Source organism: Rana temporaria, chromosome 7, assembly GCF_905171775.1.
Source record: "Rana temporaria chromosome 7, aRanTem1.1, whole genome shotgun sequence".
NCBI lineage: Eukaryota > Metazoa > Chordata > Amphibia > Anura > Ranidae > Rana > Rana temporaria.
In genome coordinates, this window is record NC_053495.1 from 199,470,591 (window position 1) to 199,481,280 (window position 10,690).

The window sequence follows — 10,690 nt, forward strand, 5'->3', positions numbered from 1 at the left end:
GGCGACTGAGGAGGGAATTGGCGGGAAGGGGAAGGGGAGGTGACGGGGCGTGGCGGGGGAAGGTGGGTCGCAATGTGTGGGAGAAGGAGGAGCGCAGCTCTCTGACGTCATCATCATACTTCCGCATAATAATGACAGGAGCGACGTGCGTTCTCCATCCCATTGTATTAATATTATTATATCGTTATTATTGTTTTATTATTTAAACATTATTATTATTATATCGTTATTACTGTTTTATTATTTAACCACTTCCATACAGGGCATTTTCACCCCCTTCCTGCCCAGACCAATTTTTAGTTTTCAGCGCTGTCGCGTTTTGAATGACAATTGCGCGGTCGTGCGACGTGGCTCCCAAACAAAATGGACGTAATTTTTTTCCCACAAATAGAGCTTTCTTTCTGTGGTTTTTCTTTAATTCTTTAGATCCGCGTAACCTATCTGATTCACGATCCGCCGCCGGCAAGTGCTTTATTCACAAAGCACTTACCTCAAAACGTGCGGCGGCGTATCGTAAATCCCCCGGCGGAATTCAAATTCCGCGGCTAGGGGGAGTGTACTATTCAAATCAGGCGCTTCCCTGCGCCGATCGAACAGCGCATGCGCCGTCCGGAAATTTTCCCAGCGTGCATTGCTCCAAATGACGTCTCAAGGACGTCACTGGTTTCGACGTTTATGTAAATTACGTCCATCCGTATTCGCGAACGACTTACGCAAACAACGTAAAAAATGTAGTCGAGGGAACGACGGCCATACTTAACATTGGCTGTGCCTCATAGACCCAGGGGTAACTATACGCCGAAAAAAGCCGAACGCAAACGACGTAAAAAAAAAGCGCCGGGCGGTCATTCGTTCGCATATTCGATGCGTAAAAGTCACGGAAGCGCCACCTAGCGGCCGGCCTGGAATTGCAGCCTAAGATCCGACGGTGTAAGTCACTTACACCTGTCGGATCTTAGGCATATCTATGCGTAACCTGATTCTATGAATCAGGCGCATAGATACGACCGTCGGAACTCAGAGATACGACGGCGTATCAGGAGTGAATCTGGCCCAATATCTTTTACTTTTTGATTTAGCCACTTGCCGCCCACCAATGACAAATTGACAAAGTATCAAAATAGTTATGGAACCGTGGTTCAATGATAAAACAGCGCTATGAGATTGATAGTATCTAGCCCCAAATAGGAGCTTTAAATGAGAATGTAGGTGGTGTGCTAGGTGACCAAAAGACCAGGTGTTAGTGCACCCTACACCCTATCTCTAGATTCACCAGGTAATGTGATGGCATCCCCCTCTGGGATGTAACCTTACCACAATATACAAGAGGACTGGCGTGTTAATGTCAGTACTCTCAGGCACACCTTCCTCTATTCTCTGAGTCAGTCACGGTCATTCCATTGAAGGCACATAAAACAAAAGAAAGTACTATATGGTGAAGTACCGCTTAAGCAATGTCCCACAGAATGTAAAGGAGAACAAACCCCCTATGCAAATGCCCGTACAGAAATAACAAAGTAAATGAACCAAAATGCAAGCCTGTGAACTCCTGCTGTCACCGCCGTTCTTTGGGCACAAGAGGCCGCCCAAGTGCTGGTAACGCTGGGGAACTGGTGGTCAGCTGTGGAGCGCAGTAAGACTTCCGTGTTGCGCCGATGTAGCCACGCCCTGACGCGTTTCGTCACTTCCGACTTCGACTGAGGGCGTGGCTACATAGCGCCATCATTATCCCTTTATTCCCTGACAACGACAGCTATTGGTTGTGAAAGCAGACGCCCTCCGGCCACGATAGGTGCAACCGGACCGGGAGGAGGGGCTGATGCCGAGCTGTGCTGTTTGGGGCTAGTAGGGAAACGTAGACTCGATCGCTGCACATAGTTTAATTGAGCACAATGTCTCCAAAAAATTTAAGTTAAAAACTGGATGCATTAGCCATAAAATAGCCGGCAGAATCATCTGTAAACGATTCAAGCATTCCAAAGTAAAATATTAAAAGCGTATGCATAATACAAGCGAGTAGAACTAGACAAAACTAGGGAATTAGGAAATGACAGCCAATCGTAGATGACCTGGGCGGATGTTATGCAAATCAATCTACGGGCTGTCTTAAGGGTATCTAGAGACCGTGCTCCCTTCAGCCAATCCGCAAAGACTAGGGCGGGTATGATTGTTCAGCAGCACATTATTGCAAGCTCGAATCAACAATGCTACATGACCCGGAGGTCCAGATACTCCGCCAAAGTATAAAATTGAGTGGTTAATCTTACAGGTGGTCCTAGGGGATAATCATATTATCAATAATCAAACTATTATTATTAATGGACCAGCTGTGAAATGGAGTAAAAAACGCTCAATGTCTGTCACTAGAGCCAATATTAACATGATAGCTGTATTATGCTAGACCCCGTAGAGCGTGCACCCATCATTAAGTTAATTTAATTCTCATATAGACAAAATCATATTTATGAGTCCCGTGCTCAATTTTGTGAACAAACACTGTAAACGAACAATGACTTCCATAATAGTAGGTAATATGTGCGTGGATGATTCCATGATCAATTGTCACACGTGTGACATACATGCTACATAAATACAACCATTAAACAATGGATGACTTTATGAAGTCAATAAATGATTAATTAATTATGATAAAATCATTGGATATAATATGGTAGTGATAGAATAGCTATGGAAAATATAACTGTAATAAAAATCACTATAAAATGAGATAAGATAGGTGTAGCAGTGGGGACACACTGCAACAATGTATCAAATAAAGTGCAATTGATAAAAAGTAATAAAAATTGTCAATTAAAAACTATCAATTAAAAATTAATAATTAATAATTAAAAATGACTAAAAGAGTGAGGGATGACGAAGAGGGTGTCAGTCAAACACAGGCACTTTCTGGAAGCAGAAAAAAGGACCAAACGGATAAGTGGTAAGGATATGTCAATAAATATTGATAAAATATAGATAAAATATAATGTCATTAAACGAGAGAAAGGAGGGGGGGGAACGGAAAGCGAGCTAGGCAATCAACTTTCAAGATGCCCCTAGTAAAATCGATTGTATAGACATCCCTATAAGATCTAGGAGTCGCTGATAAAACAGTTTATATCGAGTTCGACGTTCAGGCCTTTTGGCAATAGTGTTTCGGCAATGTAGATCCACTCCGTTTCTCGTTTTGAGAGTTCCCTAACTAAATTAGAGCCTCTCCAAGATGGCCTAATGTGGTCCACACCCCAAAATTTGAGGCCGGCTGGGTTTTGGTCGTGATATTGTTTAAAGTGGAGAGAAACACTGTGATCCTTGTACCCCAACTTGATATTTGCCACGTGCTCAGCAATTCTCACCCTCAAGGCTCGTTTTGTTCTTCCAATGTACATCAACTTACATGGACATTCTAACATGTAGACCACATGTGTGGTGTTGCAGGTAATAAAATCTTTTACACTGAATGTCATTCCATTTGATGTAGATATGAATGTTTCGATGGGGCCTCTGGATCTGTCAGCCTCTCTGCAGGGAAGACATTTTCTGCATGGGAAGAAACAGTCCTTATCCCAAAAAGAGGGGGGTTTTTTTTGGAGCGTCAAGAACTTTCTTCACAATTTTATCACCGATACTGACAGCTTTTCTATAAATAAACCCAGGGTTCGTGGGTAGGACTGTATTTAAAATCCTATCTAAGAACAAGACATGCCAGTGGGTTTTAAAAATTCTCTCCACTTCTTTATATTGGCTGTGGTATCCTGAAATAAAACTCCACTCATGCACATTTATAGTATTCTTAGGCCTAGTTGTGAGAAGGCAGTTTGCTCTAGGTATCAGAGATAGATCATTAATGATATTGTTCAACTGAGTATCTTTGTAGCCCTTTTCCACGAATTTCTCTTTAAGAACCATGGCCTGGGAGATAAAATCAATATCGTTAGTGCAATTACGTTTCACCCTCATAAGTTGACCTTTAGGTATATTTCTGAGCCACATAGGGTGATGTCCACTATGTGTCGGGAGGTAGCTATTAGCATCAGTTGGTTTGAAATATACCTTTGTTCCTAATTTATTGCCACTCCTAAAAATATTCAAGTCTAAAAAGTGAATGTCCTGTTGGTTATATTCACTAGTTAAAACTATATTACAGGTATTGGTATTAAGATACTTTAAAAACTTCTCCAACGTTAAAAGAGAGCCCACCCATATAAAAAACAAATCGTCGATGTATCTTCGATAAAACAGTAACTCCTTGGGTCTTTTATTAAAAATAGTCTTATCCTCCCATTCTGCCATGAATAGATTAGCTATACTGGGGGCAAATTTAGCCCCCATGGCAACACCATTCTTCTGGGAGTAAAAACCTCCATCGTACCAAAAATAGTTGTGGCTTAAGCAAAAATCAAGGCAGTTACGTAGAAATATTTTTAAAGTGTGTGTAATATCATCTCTGACACAAAGTGCCCAGTTTAGCGCTAGAAGTGCGTCATCATGTTGTATCACTGTATATAGTGAGGACACATCCGCTGTAACTAAAAACACATCGTTTTGCTCCGACAACACTATTTCATCTAATTGAATGAGAAGGTCCTTTGTATCTTTAAGGTAAGCCTTAGTGACAATGACGCTTTTTTGTAGATAGTGATCCAGAAACTGGCCCAGACGTGACGTGACAGAGCCAATCCCATTTACTATGGGTCTACCAGGTGGGTTTTCTATGTCTTTGTGTATCTTAGGAAGCGTATACATGGTAGGTATCCTACTGCTGCTAGGCAGTAGATATTTTCTCTCTTTATTAGAAATGGCGTGTGAATGATATCCAGCCTGTACTAAAATCTGTAGATTTCTTTCGTATTGTGTTGTAGGATCACTCTTTAATTTTGTGTAAGTGTCTGTATCTGACAACATCCCCATCATTTGATTATGATAAAAGTCTTTGGATAAGATCACTATGCCTCCACCTTTATCCGCTGGTCTAATTATGATATCATTCTTCTTTTCCAATAGCTCAATTCCATCTCTTACATATCTTGGGTTAACATTCTTTCTAGGTTTTATGGGTTCTAGATCACGTAAGAGTAATCCCTTAAAAACCTCCAATGGTTGATTTGAGCCAAGGAGAGGGTTAAAAAGCGATTTATTCCTTAGGCCGCTATCTATTGGTGGTGCTGTTATTTTGCTGTTGACGTTCAGATTCCTATTAAGAAAGTACTTTTTAATATTTAATTTCCTGATGTATTTGTGTATGTCGATAAAAACATTAAACTTGTTTATTGGTCGATTTAATCCACACTTCAGGCCTAAATTTAAAACGTTGGTCTCTTTGTCGGTTAAAACTGTATTTGTGAGGTTAAAAATCCCTCCTACTCGTGGTCCCTCACTCTTCTTCTCTTGTTTCCTCTTGGTCCGTCTTCCTCCTCTGCACCCTCTTGATCTCTTCTCCAGGCTCCCGTTTGGGGTGCCCTGTCTCGATCTAGGTAAGGGAGGTCCCTCCATTGAGGGTCCCTGTGTGGTGGTGGTCCATGCTGTGGATCCCTGTATTGGGGATTTTGTGGAGGGTATGCTTGGGCTCTCCCCCTGTTTCCTCCTGTCCCTCTGCCCCTTTTCTGTCCACCCCGACCCCTCCCTAAAAAAGGACGGGGTGACTGATATCTCATTCTATTTTCCTCTTCTTGTAAAGTTTCATATCTGTTATATACTGGAATTGGGTATTGTCCACTAGCAGTTGTTGGTAGATGATTATAGGTACTGGGTCCTTGACTTCTTCCCCTCCCTCTTATGTGGTTAGAGCTATATGATCTCACAGGGGTAGAGTTGCTGGGTGGTACATATGGATGGCCCGAATTCCGACTGTTCACTGGTTGGTGATGCCCACTAGTGGTGGGTTGAGAACCCTCAGTGGTAGTGATTTGTTGTGTCTCCATAATGTCGGCCTCATTCTCTATAGCTTCAGTGTTGCTCGTTTGTTGCCACAGGTAAATGGAGTTAGTCCTAAAATCACCCATATCTCGGTGGAATTTCTTTATTTTTGTCTTTTGTGTGTCTTTATCGACTTTTTCAAGCCTTTTCTTGATCCGATTGTTAAAATCTATGATCTGTTGTGAGTCCTTGATGGGATCAAGGAGTACTTGTAGTTCCTTTATTTTTGTCTCTAGTTTTGTCATTTTACGTTTCTTTCTTTTTAGTATGAGGTCTTGCAGTTTTAGACCTACTCCATTGAAGAATTCCAACCATTCAGTTGTGGAGTCTCTATCATCCAGACCGTCTTGGGGGACCACTTCCCACCTAAGGCTTCTGATGATGATCTTTTCTTTTTGATATTGCTCTAAGGTGCAAATATCCCACCAAGTGCGTACTTGTTTCTCAAGTGTATTGCCCAGGGTGGTGAGGGTGGTGTTATAATTAACTTGTGCAGTCGTGAGTTCATTCACAGTGAATATCGTGCTCACATCTAAATTTCTATCACTTAGGAATCGAAGTGCGTCCATGGCAGCCGTGGAAAAATTATATACTTATAAAAACAAGGATATACAAAGACAATAAAATTGAGGTGCATATACTAGACAACTGGGAACCTAAATGCACTTCCGGCGCCAATGGGCAGTAAGTTACTTGATCCCAAGTGAGGAAAAAGGATGTGAAATCAAGAGTGGTGGGATTATCAAAAGTGATTAAAATTGATAAAAATCCAGAGAAGCAGCTATTATAAAAATGGGTAAAGAACCCAATAAAGATATAAAACAAAGTATCAAAATAGTTATGGAACCGTGGTTCAATGATAAAACAGCGCTATGAGATTGATAGTATCTAGCCCCAAATAGGAGCTTTAAATGAGAATGTAGGTGGTGTGCTAGGTGACCAAAAGACCAGGTGTTAGTGCACCCTACACCCTATCTCTAGATTCACCAGGTAATGTGATGGCATCCCCCTCTGGGATGTAACCTTACCACAATATACAAGAGGACTGGCGTGTTAATGTCAGTACTCTCAGGCACACCTTCCTCTATTCTCTGAGTCAGTCACGGTCATTCCATTGAAGGCACATAAAACAAAAGAAAGTACTATATGGTGAAGTACCGCTTAAGCAATGTCCCACAGAATGTAAAGGAGAACAAACCCCCTATGCAAATGCCCGTACAGAAATAACAAAGTAAATGAACCAAAATGCAAGCCTGTGAACTCCTGCTGTCACCGCCGTTCTTTGGGCACAAGAGGCCGCCCAAGTGCTGGTAACGCTGGGGAACTGGTGGTCAGCTGTGGAGCGCAGTAAGACTTCCGTGTTGCGCCGATGTAGCCACGCCCTGACGCGTTTCGTCACTTCCGACTTCGACTGAGGGCGTGGCTACATAGCGCCATCATTATCCCTTTATTCCCTGACAACGACAGCTATTGGTTGTGAAAGCAGACGCCCTCCGGCCACGATAGGTGCAACCGGACCGGGAGGAGGGGCTGATGCCGAGCTGTGCTGTTTGGGGCTAGTAGGGAAACGTAGACTCGATCGCTGCACATAGTTTAATTGAGCACAATGTCTCCAAAAAATTTAAGTTAAAAACTGGATGCATTAGCCATAAAATAGCCGGCAGAATCATCTGTAAACGATTCAAGCATTCCAAAGTAAAATATTAAAAGCGTATGCATAATACAAGCGAGTAGAACTAGACAAAACTAGGGAATTAGGAAATGACAGCCAATCGTAGATGACCTGGGCGGATGTTATGCAAATCAATCTACGGGCTGTCTTAAGGGTATCTAGAGACCGTGCTCCCTTCAGCCAATCCGCAAAGACTAGGGCGGGTATGATTGTTCAGCAGCACATTATTGCAAGCTCGAATCAACAATGCTACATGACCCGGAGGTCCAGATACTCCGCCAAAGTATAAAATTGAGTGGTTAATCTTACAGGTGGTCCTAGGGGATAATCATATTATCAATAATCAAACTATTATTATTAATAATGGACCAGCTGTGAAATGGAGTAAAAAACGCTCAATGTCTGTCACTAGAGCCAATATTAACATGATAGCTGTATTATGCTAGACCCCGTAGAGCGTGCACCCATCATTAAGTTAATTTAATTCTCATATAGACAAAATCATATTTATGAGTCCCGTGCTCAATTTTGTGAACAAACACTGTAAACGAACAATGACTTCCATAATAGTAGGTAATATGTGCGTGGATGATTCCATGATCAATTGTCACACGTGTGACATACATGCTACATAAATACAACCATTAAACAATGGATGACTTTATGAAGTCAATAAATGATTAATTAATTATGATAAAATCATTGGATATAATATGGTAGTGATAGAATAGCTATGGAAAATATAACTGTAATAAAAATCACTATAAAATGAGATAAGATAGGTGTAGCAGTGGGGACACACTGCAACAATGTATCAAATAAAGTGCAATTGATAAAAAGTAATAAAAATTGTCAATTAAAAACTATCAATTAAAAATTAATAATTAATAATTAAAAATGACTAAAAGAGTGAGGGATGACGAAGAGGGTGTCAGTCAAACACAGGCACTTTCTGGAAGCACTTCGATTCCTAAGTGATAGAAATTTAGATGTGAGCACGATATTCACTGTGAATGAACTCACGACTGCACAAGTTAATTATAACACCACCCTCACCACCCTGGGCAATACACTTGAGAAACAAGTACGCACTTGGTGGGATATTTGCACCTTAGAGCAATATCAAAAAGAAAAGATCATCATCAGAAGCCTTAGGTGGGAAGTGGTCCCCCAAGACGGTCTGGATGATAGAGACTCCACAACTGAATGGTTGGAATTCTTCAATGGAGTAGGTCTAAAACTGCAAGACCTCATACTAAAAAGAAAGAAACGTAAAATGACAAAACTAGAGACAAAAATAAAGGAACTACAAGTACTCCTTGATCCCATCAAGGACTCACAACAGATCATAGATTTTAACAATCGGATCAAGAAAAGGCTTGAAAAAGTCGATAAAGACACACAAAAGACAAAAATAAAGAAATTCCACCGAGATATGGGTGATTTTAGGACTAACTCCATTTACCTGTGGCAACAAACGAGCAACACTGAAGCTATAGAGAATGAGGCCGACATTATGGAGACACAACAAATCACTACCACTGAGGGTTCTCAACCCACCACTAGTGGGCATCACCAACCAGTGAACAGTCGGAATTCGGGCCATCCATATGTACCACCCAGCAACTCTACCCCTGTGAGATCATATAGCTCTAACCACATAAGAGGGAGGGGAAGAAGTCAAGGACCCAGTACCTATAATCATCTACCAACAACTGCTAGTGGACAATACCCAATTCCAGTATATAACAGATATGAAACTTTACAAGAAGAGGAAAATAGAATGAGATATCAGTCACCCCGTCCTTTTTTAGGGAGGGGTCGGGGTGGACAGAAAAGGGGCAGAGGGACAGGAGGAAACAGGGGGAGAGCCCAAGCATACCCTCCACAAAATCCCCAATACAGGGATCCACAGCATGGACCACCACCACACAGGGACCCTCAATGGAGGGACCTCCCTTACCTAGATCGAGACAGGGCACCCCAAACGGGAGCCTGGAGAAGAGATCAAGAGGGTGCAGAGGAGGAAGACGGACCAAGAGGAAACAAGAGAAGAAGAGTGAGGGACCACGAGTAGGAGGGATTTTTAACCTCACAAATACAGTTTTAACCGACAAAGAGACCAACGTTTTAAATTTAGGCCTGAAGTGTGGATTAAATCGACCAATAAACAAGTTTAATGTTTTTATCGACATACACAAATACATCAGGAAATTAAATATTAAAAAGTACTTTCTTAATAGGAATCTGAACGTCAACAGCAAAATAACAGCACCACCAATAGATAGCGGCCTAAGGAATAAATCGCTTTTTAACCCTCTCCTTGGCTCAAATCAACCATTGGAGGTTTTTAAGGGATTACTCTTACGTGATCTAGAACCCATAAAACCTAGAAAGAATGTTAACCCAAGATATGTAAGAGATGGAATTGAGCTATTGGAAAAGAAGAATGATATCATAATTAGACCAGCGGATAAAGGTGGAGGCATAGTGATCTTATCCAAAGACTTTTATCATAATCAAATGATGGGGATGTTGTCAGATACAGACACTTACACAAAATTAAAGAGTGATCCTACAACACAATACGAAAGAAATCTACAGATTTTAGTACAGGCTGGATATCATTCACACGCCATTTCTAATAAAGAGAGAAAATATCTACTGCCTAGCAGCAGTAGGATACCTACCATGTATACGCTTCCTAAGATACACAAAGACATAGAAAACCCACCTGGTAGACCCATAGTAAATGGGATTGGCTCTGTCACGTCACGTCTGGGCCAGTTTCTGGATCACTATCTACAAAAAAGCGTCATTGTCACTAAGGCTTACCTTAAAGATACAAAGGACCTTCTCATTCAATTAGATGAAATAGTGTTGTCGGAGCAAAACGATGTGTTTTTAGTTACAGCGGATGTGTCCTCACTATATACAGTGATACAACATGATGACGCACTTCTAGCGCTAAACTGGGCACTTTGTGTCAGAGATGATATTACACACACTTTAAAAATATTTCTACGTAACTGCCTTGATTTTTGCTTAAGCCACAACTATTTTTGGTACGATGGAGGTTTTTACTCCCAGAAGAATGGTGTT